The following is an 11,668-nucleotide window of genomic DNA, read 5'->3' as shown; positions in this document are numbered from 1 at the left end:
TCTTCTTCTTCTTCTTAAAAAAACAATAAATAGTTAACACTTAGCCTAAGGAGTCGGACTTGTAACTAAACTGCACTGAAATGTTTAATGAAGCAAGCTAAGGAAAATAAAGCCGCTCATCCAGACGATCTCGCCACGAGTAAATTCAACCGATGAAAGTATGAATGAAAGCTGCTGTGCAAAAAATAAAAAAATTTCAGTTTTCAGACTATTTACAGGAAGTTTGGTGGTTGACGTGTAAACCGGAAACAAGCAAATGCACGGAGAAATGCATTGAAAAAAGGACACGATTATAAATCTCCTGTGACAGATCATCTTTTCAAACAGACGGCGACTACAGAAGCACACTGCCACATACATCTTTGGTTTTTCCTGAAATGGAGGTGCAGAAGGATTGCTTGCTGTCTTCTCCTTTCCTGTCGACAATGTTATAATGTTCGCACGACGAGGATGTTTAATTGCAAATTTGAACTAGCCTTCAGTTTAGATGGTGCTGCAGACAGTAATGCCATAATAATATAGTGGCAAATATGTATGTTAATTTTTTATTCATTCTTGTCAAAGATACCCGCTGAACTGTTTAATCTATGTCAAGTATAGGGAGACACAATCCACGTAGATGATGACAGGACGCAAGTGTGTCATGTAAAGTCCTTTAGTGCGGTTGCAGAATTGCAGTGTGAAACCAAACCGAAACTAACCGAATGTATCAAAATGTATCACAACATGAACTTTGGCCCCCTAAGACCCAAGGAAAAGATGCAAGTGAGGGAAATGCGGTTGCAATTAAGAGACTGGGGTGGTGATGGCGCACTGGATAAGACTATACCTTTGGTGTGAGAGACCTGGGTTCAATCCCCCACTGTGACCCATCCACCATTGTGTCCCTGATGACATACATGTATAGCAATTATAAGATTTATATAATGATTAACTATAAGGATTGGACCAGATGACGTTGACTCCTCCTGCTGTCTAGGCTCGATGATGATTGGCGTGGCCAGTGGGGGATTCCTCCAATACAAAGCAGCTGCATTTTATTCCAGCCTACCTGTCCAGCTGAGAGAAAAGGGGTGCTCAGTCCTGAACACTGACTGAACATCCATGGAGTACCATATTTTGGTCACACATAGCGACTTGTGAATTACAAGGTAGCCCCGCCCTAAAGCCTCCCCTGCTTTCTGGTCTATTTTCCTCTAAATGGGACCATAATTTACTAAATGAACATGATGCTGTGTTGAAGAACACTTGAAACTAGCGACTGAGACTATTAAGAGGTAAAATATTAAAATTAAAATATTCGTCTCCATTGCCGGTGGACTGCAGCTGTGAAGGTTGCTAGGCGACAGGAGCGGCGCTTCGCCACGCATGGGTAAGGGCGGGGTCAGTTGATGACGCAATAGACAGTCCTCCGTAGACCAGACCGTCTCATTTAACAACGGTCGGTTCGGCATTTTGCGGCCACATGCCTTCGTAGGCCGCGAAGGCCACGCCCTTCGAAGGATGCGGTCCCTGAATTGAGACACAGCTTATATATATATGATCCAGTGGAGTCGCCCAGTGCTAGCTGTTACAGAGAATGCAGGTTTGAGGCTTCACTTTTCAAACCTGAAGGTTCCTGCTTGGTGAAGACACAAAGCTGCACCTTGGCTTCACAAATCAGGCACATTCAAATTTCCATGTGGTTTTGAAACAGACCAATCAAAGAACGATACGCAGATTCAGGTTGTCCTCACACAGATATGGAGGTGGGGTTATGTACTGAGGCGCTGCTGGAGGAAGTGAGGCGAGGAGGCCGGAGCCTTACGGGGTCGCTGAACCTATAGGTATAATCAGCCGCCACGAGATGTCACCCGTCAGTGTGTGAGTGAGTGCGTACCTCATCACAGCTGGCCTGAACGTGCTGCAGAGCCTGAGGGATCGGGGTCAGAGTGAAGACTGGCAGAGACAGACACAAACAATCAGCTATCAATACCTCCTGAAGCGATCAATAAGCCTGTGTGTACCGACAGAGGTTCTTTGTGCTGCTCAGCTTCGGGTTCTCTGTGAGCTCCATAATCTGTTCCAGGGTGAGCTGAGCCAGTTTACTGCTGGAACTGCGAAGACTGAGGACGGAGATACAACTGCTGTACCAGGTACCCAGAGACCATCCTCACCTCTGTCCCATCAGTCCTTACCTCTGTCTCTTGTGGGGCTGGTTGTTGTTCTTGATCAGCTGGGCCTTGATGTGTTCTCCCAGCGTGTTGTCGGGATTGGACACCCAGTGTCCCAGGATGCTAGTGGTGAACTGGTCCTCGGGGTGACATGGACGACTCAGGACCATCTTCACCATCTCCTTAGGGCCTGGGACACAGAGACGTTAACGGGGACCCAGGAGTCTCTAACACGAGTATCCAGATGTGTTCCTGTCGTACTTCTCTCTGCAGAGCAGCAGCAGCAGACAGTATAAGGCCTGTGTTCTAGGAACACAAAGACAAAGGAGTCAGAGGACTGATCAGGTTGGAGGACAGGGACCCTTTCCTGGACACCACTCACCTTTATATTTAAGGTGCTGCAGGATGGGGATGATGGTCTCCAGGGGGAAGCTATGAGCCAGGAACAGCTGCTAGGTGCTGTACTGCTCAAAGGTCTCCCAGTCTAGAGACTAAACTGTGGACACATGAAGAGGACGACGCGAGGACAGGTGGAAGACGCGAGGACAGGTGGAAGACGCGAGGACAGGTGTCCTCTGGGAGTGTCTCACTGAGGATGTTGAGCACAGTCGTTCCTGAAACTCACCAGGCTCCCCATCATCATGTGACACATCAACTCCTGCAGCCGCAACACAGAGACCTGCTTACTGAACACAACCTGGATCAGAACCAGCCTAAAGGTTCTGCAGAGGTGAGTCCTGATCAGCTGTTACCTGTGTGGAGTTGATGACAGCTACAATCATGTTGAGCAGCTAAACGCTCCGCAGTGTCTCATCTGGGAACTGAACCGAGTTAGAAACATTCAGACCTGGATCCGTGTGTGTCCGTGTAGATGGAGGGGGTGAGGTAGCAGAGCAGCCAGATGTCGTTCTCCTGACACGCCGTCCTCCTAACACGCCTTCATGCCCCCCCATGCATCACCAGAGACAGAAAAAAAAAGTTACAAAATCTGCACAGAGGTTTCGAGTCGAGCCCGACTTCAGCTCTGACTGGACGGACAGCCGGAGAGGAAGCTATCATAGCTTATTATCCGTCAGCGTGCAGACCTGGTTTACACACACTGCACTAGGGATTGTTATTTTTATTGATACCCTTACTGCTTACTGATACGATTCTTTAAGGATACCACTATTGATACTTTATTTTGTAAGACCAGACCTAAGGGGCATGAGGTAGGCCTGTACGGTATGAGGAAAATATTCAATGTGCGATAACATTGTTATATACTGAGATGACATGACTTGCAATAAATAAACATATTGAAGTGTGCATATTAACTGTGTGGTTATTTTAAAATTATTTATAGGATTAGAATTTAATAGTTTAAAGACAGCTAAATGTTGTTTCTAGAGCAGCAACATTAATGTTTACATTATAATACTGAGTGACGTTTAGATAGAATAAAAACTCAGTCTGGATCAGTCCCTCCTCCTCCCCTCTGCTGTTATTCACTGCCTACAGGTAACATTACCTAGTAGAAGGAGGAGCAGCTGGTTTATCTCAGCCAGCAGCTGAGATTACAACAATGTGCCAAATTTTAAGGCTGCAGACAGACTGCTGTCTATTTAGCTTGTTTTTAACATTTGGGTAATTGCTAAGTTAACATTAGCTGTGCTAGTAAATAACATAGCCTACAGGATGACAGACTGAGGACAGAGATGATTTCCGTTACAGACAGGTGTATTGATAAAGTATTGTCTTTTTACTCGGGAAGGTTTTATTGCATGTGCTTACAATAGGCCTAACAATCGTAGGTGTCAACAAGGAGTAGTTTGTAGCGAAGTTAACTTTACCGTCTCCACTGCAACGGCTCGGCATTTCGCTCTGCTGACTGCTGTGTGCGTAGGAGCCGACAGAGCAGCAGAGGCTGCAGCCTGATGATAAACCGTCCTGAACCGGGTCTCGATTCCCATCCCTACTTAGCACCAGCTTAATTGATTAGCATTTTAGCAGTCAGTTAGCTCGCCAGTTAAATAAGTTCGCCAACTAGCCCTGAGTTGTCACTGAGATTCTGGTCGGGCCTTTAAACCAGGAGTGCCCAAGCAGTTGCCCAAGTCAAGTCAGTGGTGTAGAAAAAAAACAAGTGTGTTTTGTGTGTGTGTGTTATATTTTGTATTGAATGTACACTACTGCCTATATCATGAGTCCTTGCCTATATCATGAGTCCTTGCCTACAGTCCACAAAATAGTATTTAAAAAAAGAGAAAAAGAAAAAAGTAGGTCACGTTTAACCTACGGGAAGCAATAGTTGCAGCCTTACTCTGGGTCTTCGTTTTGGTGAAGATTGACTGCCGCGCTGTACACTGTGCTTTCAAATCCCGCACTTTTGTGGCACGTAAAGGCGTTTTTGCAGGGAAATCCCTCTCGTAGCTCCCGTGTACTGTTTTAAAATGCCGCTCCAGATTTCCTCTCTTTGCCAACACCACCATTGCATTGCAGATCAAACAAACAGGCTTTGAATGAGAAAAAAAAAATTAAATTCCTCCCATTCAGGGTGAAAATGGTAGGTCTTGCTCGTTTCCCCTCAGCCATGTTAACATTTAGGAGCGTGTAACCGTTTTTCGCTAGCTTCTAGCTACTATTGACAGCTGTCAACCTCCGGTCATGCATGTCACACACGACTAAATACAAGAAGCCATTCAAGTGAAGGAAGCCTTTCGAGGCAGCGGATAGCCTTTTTTTTACGACTTAAAAACAGAGATCATGAAGGCCATTAAAGAAGTGCAACTCTCCCGAAATACTACAGCAAGGCGATTTGAGAGAATTGCTGTGGATGTAGAGCAACTGAAGAAGGATATTGACGCGTGTGAGCGCTTTTCCCTCCAATTTGACGAGTTGACTGATATGGTGGATGTGGCACAATTGTGTATTTTCATCAGGATGGATTTTGGAGACATGAGCGCCAAGGAAGAGCTACTCACAATTTTGCCATTAAAAGGACACACCAGAGGTGAGGATATTTTTTATGCTTTCATGGGATTTGTTAGCGAGACAAAACTGCCGCTCTTCAAGCTGATCTCCATCACAACTGATGGGGCGCCTGCTATGATGGGCCGCACCAGTGGGTTCATTACACTGTGTAAAGAAAGTGAATCTTTCCCGGATATCCTGAATTATCATTGTATAATTCACCAGCAAGCGTTGTGTGGAGAAATTTTAAATATGAAAGAAGTCATGGATATTGCGATGAAGATTGTGTGTTCAGTTTGGGCCAGGAGTCTGCAGAGAAGGCTTTTCCGTGCTCACTTGGAGGAGAATGATTCTGAGCACACAGACCTGCTGCTTCACACGGTTGTTAGGTGGTTAAGCAGAGGTAAATGTTTGGCCAGATTCACGGAGCTATTGCCTGAAATCAAGGACTTCCTGAAGCTTTCAAAACGTGTGGATTAACATACAAAGCTAGAGGACCACCAGTGGCTTTTAGATTTATCTTTCCTCACTGATCTCACTGGCGAGCTCAATGAATTGAATTTATTGCTGCAGGGTAAGGATAAAGATGTAGTCAACATGATGAGTTCAGTGAACACATTTAAAAGCAAGCTACAGCTGATGTCAAGCAGGCTGCAGCGTGGTTACCTGCGCAACTTCCCTCACATGCAAGCAGAACTACAACGTCAAGGTGTGACACAGCTTGACAGTGCACGTTATGAGGAGAATGTTCAGAGCATCTCAGCAGAGTTTGAGAGGCATTTTACTGACTTTGCATCCATTGAGCCTGTAGCCAGCTATATGTGTTATCCATTTGGTGCAAGTATTGATGTTGGTGACATTGCCGTGAAAGTCAAATCACTTTTCGACTTGGAAAGCTCCGCTCTTGAGGATGAGATTCTGACATTGCAAAATGACAATGAAATCAAAGCATATGTAGTGGACCAACCAGCCTCTCACCTCAAGAGGGAGGTGAGGTCAGATAATGCAAAAACTAGAGACATTGCCTGGGTTTTATTTTTGCACAGACTCAGACATGCATCGCTTAAGGATTGTGTATTCAAAGAGCCTTAGTGAACCTCTCTCTCCGTAAAGGTATCACTGGAGAAACTTAGCAGTACAGCAAAGGGGCTGTCTGACCCCTCTCTCTCCACAGGTCACCTCCGGACATCAAAAGTACCACCCATCCGGCCTCAACCTGACTCTTTTTCCCACAGAATGGCTAAGCCATAAAACACCACTCCCTTCTCTCTTTAGCCGATATGCAAATGTGATAAGCCAGGTGTGCAAAAGGGGAGACACTAACAACCCCTGTTTTTCTCGAACCAACAAAGGTTCCATTATAAACTTTGTTTGTTCTGTTTAAATAATAACCCTTGCTAAGTGAGTAGTGGCGTTTGCCTCTTAGTTTAGTAGTAATGAACCTGTTGTTATCCTTTAGTGATGTTTGAAGACTAGAGAACCATAAGAAAGTAATCTTGAAGAGTTCCCTAATTTCCTCTTTTTGTTTTGTCTTAATTCCTCCCTGTTATTCCCTAGTAATCACTGTCTGTTTAGTATTAACTAATGCTTTAGTTAAACGTTTCATATACAATTTTCTACTAAAACATTCATCCGCAAGCTTGTGTGTATAACCAGCTTTCCAGTTCCTAGTAAGTTGAATATCTACTCTTCATGTAACCAGAACTCCCCAAGTGGACAAAATAAGTATTGCATGCCATCGTTCTGAAATGCCGTTTTAATGTATAAATGTCACTCTGTATTTACCTGTTCATAATCTGATGCCATTCGTGTATCTTGCTTATAGTCTCTAAGTAAGAACGTGTAACAGCCAATATTATCCAGAAAGCTAGTTAAGTTCCTCTCATCTGATGTGATTCCTAGGAAATGCTAACCTTAAGGTTGAACTACTGACAATTGTTTTCCTTTTATCAAATGCTTAAAACTTAGAATGGTATAACCGTTTCACAATTAAGGTTTGATTGTGTGAAGATATTTGATACAATACGCGCAAATAGATTTTTGAATAGAAATATTAAGAGTTAAGAAGACAGTATCTCAGGAAACCGGAAACAAGCCCTCAGGGGAACAAAGGACTGCCCCTCTGGGAACCACGCCCCAACAAACAAAAGTGACACCCGCTCTCTCTTCTCTTGCTCTCTTGTCCTCTTGGCTCTGCATGCGCTCAGCGTGCCCCGTCTCCCGGCAACGCCCTAAGAAGTTCGACCCGGCACAGCGAAGGCTATTTGTTCGTTTCAAGCCACACACACGAAGCGCCGTGACCTTGACTTTTCCCTCGTTCCCAGCAAATGACTTGCTTTTTATTTTATTTTGTTAAAAGTTAGACCGTTAAGTTACACTAGTTTAATTCAAGAGCGACCAAGTTCTTTTTAAGCTTTATTCGTTGAGCTAACTTACACTGCTCCGGACCGGACCTGTGCACGTGGGCCCGCCAGCAGTAACAAAGGACGACCAAACCTCTAACCCGAGCCAGGGTTGTAAAGGCCACCACTGCAAGTTTCTTCAATAAGCCGACAAAAGAAGGACCTCCGGAGCAATTCCCTGGCAGAGAAAGTGACCGGCCGACGGTTTTAAGCCGTCCTAACCGAGAACGCATGGAACTCCGCGAGCGCGAGGCCGCCAACCAGCAACCCGGCTTGGAGAAACGACAAGCAGTAAGACCAAACCAAGGCAGTGTGATCAGTGATGTCCCCATAGTTTGTTAATAGATTATCTTTAACTCTTAAAACTCATAGCTTGCGTTCATTAGCTGCCCGTGTGAATCAAATTCTCCCCACAATAGAACTCCACATTCTCATTGTTTAGCTATTGTTTATTTCTTTGATGTATATTTAACCACATTTATGTCGCCTTAGTTAGTTAATAAATTTCACTGTAATCACAGGAATTGTGTGTGTATTGCTTAACTCCAACTCCCTGTCACGAGAATTTACCCCTTCGATATGAGACTGACTGATTGATTTAAGATAATTGAGGGATTATTAACTAACTGATCACTAGTGAATAAGTGTATAATTATTAAAACGCTACCCAGAGGTCCGGAGACTCTGGGTGAATTAAATCTCCGGTGGTGCCCTGCGAAACGAGAGCTTTATGAATTAATATTCTCTGAATATTAAAATTCATAATTTTGTATTAATTCTCATAAGTTTATTAAAATCATAAGTAGACATGCTACACACGTGTGAGTGAGTGGAGCAGAGAGCGGGTTTGTGCTACAGCGCACTATGCAAACTGGCAACTGTGTGAGAGGATTTTGTCTGTGTGTGTGTGTTTGAGAGAAGAAGGGTTTGTGTTGTGATGTTTAGTACTTGTGTGACAACAAGAAATAGTGTTGTGAGGTTAGTTACTGCAGGCTGGAAACAGTGTGTGGGTTTGTGATGTTGACACTGGACTGGTAGATCTTGGGAGGCTGGCTACTTGAAAAGTAGATCGGTTAAAAAAGGTTGGGCACCCATGCTTTAAACTAATGCAGTTACTGTTTGTACCAAACTCCATTTAACTTAGAGAACACACACACTCACACTCTGGCATTGGACGACGTCAACAATGAATCACTGGGATGGACGACAGCATTGATAGGCTACGTAATTAACAAGCTGGCATGCAGTTCACGGTTGTAAATATCTAGAAAAGTTACGAGATCAGTGTCTTTATAAAACATAACCTACTGCTTATGGAGAAACTCATGGGAGCAGACAGGGAGAGAGAGGCAGGGAAAGCCGATGTGTTTGCAGTGAGAGACCAGAGGTAAAGGTGTGTGTGAGTGAATGCACGGAGAAGTCAAGGCAGATGCAAAGCAGGTGAATTAGAAATAAAATGCATGGATTAACATACATGCTTTCGCAGGGTGTAAAATGTAAAAATCCACCGATCAAGAAATATGCAATTCTACATCATTTCAGAACATTGTGATTACCACATCTGTGAATAACGAGTAAGATTTAAAACTTGCTGAATAAGTTTAGCTAGTCTACATACAGTAAGACACATGCCTTTAGTGGGAGAGACCTGCGTTTGATTTCAACTGTGACACATCATCAATGTGTCCCTGACTCAAGACACTTAACTCCTAGTTGTTCCAGAGGCGTGCCACCTTTAACATACTGTATATAGCAATTGTTAGTTGCTTTGGATAAAAGCACAAGTTAAATGACTAAATATATTTATTTTATAAGTGGAATACACTCCACCTGGTTCACTTTACTGGCCCCACCGCTAAGGTCTGCTGACTTTGCTTAGTGTGTATATGGCAGATGCTGCAGCATTATATTAAACTAACTTACACCAAAACTTTAGAAGCAGAGATTTAAGAACCAGTAACATTGCCGCTTATCAATAACATTAAAATCTTTAAGTCTTGAGACAAGACTGTCAATTTCACATTTACAGATGCTTTCATCCAAAGCAACTTACATTTCAGGAACAACATACAAGCATTAACAAAGCAAGATTAATTTAACTAGCTAACATGACTGCCAAACACACTTTTGAGAGGGCTGTGAAAGTAAATCAGTAAGGTAACACAACTTACTACTAAATAGGCAGTTACTTATTCATGTGACACTAATTTGTTACTTCCTTTGAATTGTTCGGCAGGGATATCTATAGAAAGTTACATCAAGCTAATGTTAGCTTTTTTAATGTTAGCCAACTTCTCACATGTGGATTCCAAATATTACAACAAAATTAGTCTTCCATGATGACAATGTTAAAGTTACCTCTTGCCAACACGGTTTAATTTGACATTAAGTTACTTACTTAGCTTCTAGATTTAATGCCACATTTAAGCTAGCCATCAGCTGTGTCTCAATTCAGGGACCGCATCCATTGAAGGGCGTGGCCTTCGCGGCCTACAAAGGCATGCGGCCGCAACAGGTCGAACCGTCCGTTGTTAAATGAGACGGTCTGGTCTACGGAGGACTGTCTATTGCGTCATCAACTGACCCCGTCCTTACCCATGCGTGGGGAAGCGCCGCTCCTGTCGCCTAGCAACCTTCACAGCTGCGGTCCACCAGCATGGAGACCAATATTTTAATTTTGATATTTTACCTCTTAATAGAGGAACTAAAGGTACTTCACCGCCAGCGCCGCCGCATGATGTATCTCAGGCTGAGAGAGGACTCTGGCCAGGTAAATACGGGAGAAAGTAACTAAGAAACGTTACATTTTATATGTATTTAGGCACTATAGGCTTCCTAAAGCTAACAGTGATGTTAACCACAGTTAACGTAGTTTATTGCTACTGCCATTTCACTTTTACAGCATAATTTCATATTTAAAGAAAACCTAACCTTACTTTAATATTAAAATATTGACAGTGTTTTTGTCATTGGTCAGCTAAAGCAAGTTGAATAGAAAGATATACAAGCCTTATCTAACTAAGCTCTCTACACTTAATAACAGTTGTTCTTCTCCTTGTATCCCTAAACCAGCCCAGGCCCCTATACGGCAGGATAAATCTGAGTGTGCCTGTGCTGGACAGGTTTTTTAGCCAGCAGGACACTCGACTCGGTATCGTTAACGTTACACCTTCGGAATTCTGTTTAAAGATAAAACCAGCCAGCTGGAGTTTATGGTGAACATCAATATCAAGTTATTCTACAACACTGCTTCTGTCAAAATACAAAACAATGTTTTAATAAGTAGGAGAGACTTACCACAGTCCAATGACGAGACGTTTGAGACGTGACGTCGACGCTAGTTTAATTTCAACAAAGCGCGTGTTGCCACTTATATACATGACCATTCCACGTGACCGATGACATCCGAGCTTCGTAGTCACGAAATTTTGGCGCCAAATGATGCTGAAACGTATAGGGAGCGTGGTGTTGAGGGAGGACCATGATGTCACCATTGGATCTAGGCTGAATTCAGTGGACAAAAGGTAGCAAAACATATATAAACGGAAACAGTGGTGCCTTGAACACACAGTTGTGTATGCAAGCATGCTGATTTTTTACTGCATTTTAAACCACAGCTGTCTTTACAAATGTGTTGCAGCTGATTGGGTAACACCTCTGACACGCCCACCAAACGGGGAAGTCCGTTGCCCAATGCTGCATAATGTTGATGTAAAAACTGTTAATTAATAACTAATTTACAAAGTTCGAGAGAATCCAGCTTTCTTTGCAGCACTGTGAAAGTGTTTTTTTCTGTTCTATGCCTTTATTTTATAACCGTACACTGGGATGACCGGAGGCAGTATGTGGAGTCAGTTTGCCGCATTCCTGTTATGCTAACGTTAGCTAACATAAGCTAATGTAAGCTAACGTAAAGTATCACCTGTGGCTGAAACCTTTCCAGACAGTCGTCAACACTTATGCTTTTTCATCTGGGGCTGCACCTTGTTTCATGCGCTTTGGTCTGGTAAGTGAAAAAGTTATGTTTCAGGCGCAGTAATGTAAACAGAAAGGCTAACGTTAACTTAGTTGAAGTTAGCTGGCTAACACAATGAGGTAACATTAATGTTTACTTTAAACTGCTGTAACTTAGTTGACGTTACTTCCTAGTCCTATAACGTTACT

The 11,668-nt window shown here is 43.3% G+C and overlaps 1 long non-coding RNA gene across 1 annotated transcript; it reads right to left on the bottom strand.

Moving 5' to 3' along the window:
- Window positions 1-945: 945 nt before the first annotated feature.
- Window positions 946-3,047, bottom strand: LOC119895901. Its single transcript, XR_005443127.1, has 5 exons — window positions 2,906-3,047; window positions 2,536-2,811; window positions 2,178-2,459; window positions 1,880-1,938; window positions 946-1,059 (listed from the first exon to the last, which is right to left on the bottom strand). It is a non-coding gene; the product is annotated as an uncharacterized LOC119895901 (long non-coding RNA).
- Between the last annotated feature and the right edge of the window lie 8,621 nt (window positions 3,048-11,668).

The sequence above is a fragment of the Micropterus salmoides genome, unplaced genomic scaffold (genome assembly GCF_014851395.1).
Source record: "Micropterus salmoides isolate LMB-PRFRI ecotype aquatic unplaced genomic scaffold, ASM1485139v1 Ms_hic_scaffold_9, whole genome shotgun sequence".
In the NCBI taxonomy this organism is placed as follows: Eukaryota; Metazoa; Chordata; class Actinopteri; order Centrarchiformes; family Centrarchidae; genus Micropterus; species Micropterus salmoides.
Note: the sequence above shows the minus strand (reverse complement) of the source record. Positions and strands in the feature narration are given on the sequence as shown.